Raw genomic sequence first — 425 nt, forward strand, 5'->3', positions numbered from 1 at the left:
ACCTCAGGCCAGGTTTAGAGTTTCAGGGCCCAGCTGCGGGCCTGCCCGGGCCCGGAGGCCCCCCGCCCTGGCCGCCTTGGCGGCGTGTGTGCGCTCTGTCCCCCAACAGGAAGGGAAGGGGGTGCGTGCCACAAGCAACTTCTTTTAAAGAAGTTTTTAAACTTTATTCTGTTTTTTAAGTGCAAGGCACAAGCCTAGTTGGTGTTTTTTTTCCCTCCTTTTTCTTTCTTTCTTTCTTGTTAGGAGAAGTACACGGTGCCTTGTGTGGCCAGTCATTTTAGAACCAAGCATGGGATTGTGCTAGTAAATATTGGAGTTGATGGCTTAAAAAAAAAAAGGTGGCGGTCCTCGTCTGGGTGGGCCGAGGAGGCTAAATCGCGCCCTTGTCCTGAAGGGACCGGAGGGGGTGGGAAGGGGGGAGGGTG

Source organism: Pipistrellus hanaki (genome assembly GCF_964339955.1).
Source record: "Pipistrellus hanaki genome assembly, chromosome: 2".
Taxonomy (NCBI): domain Eukaryota; kingdom Metazoa; phylum Chordata; class Mammalia; order Chiroptera; family Vespertilionidae; genus Pipistrellus; species Pipistrellus hanaki.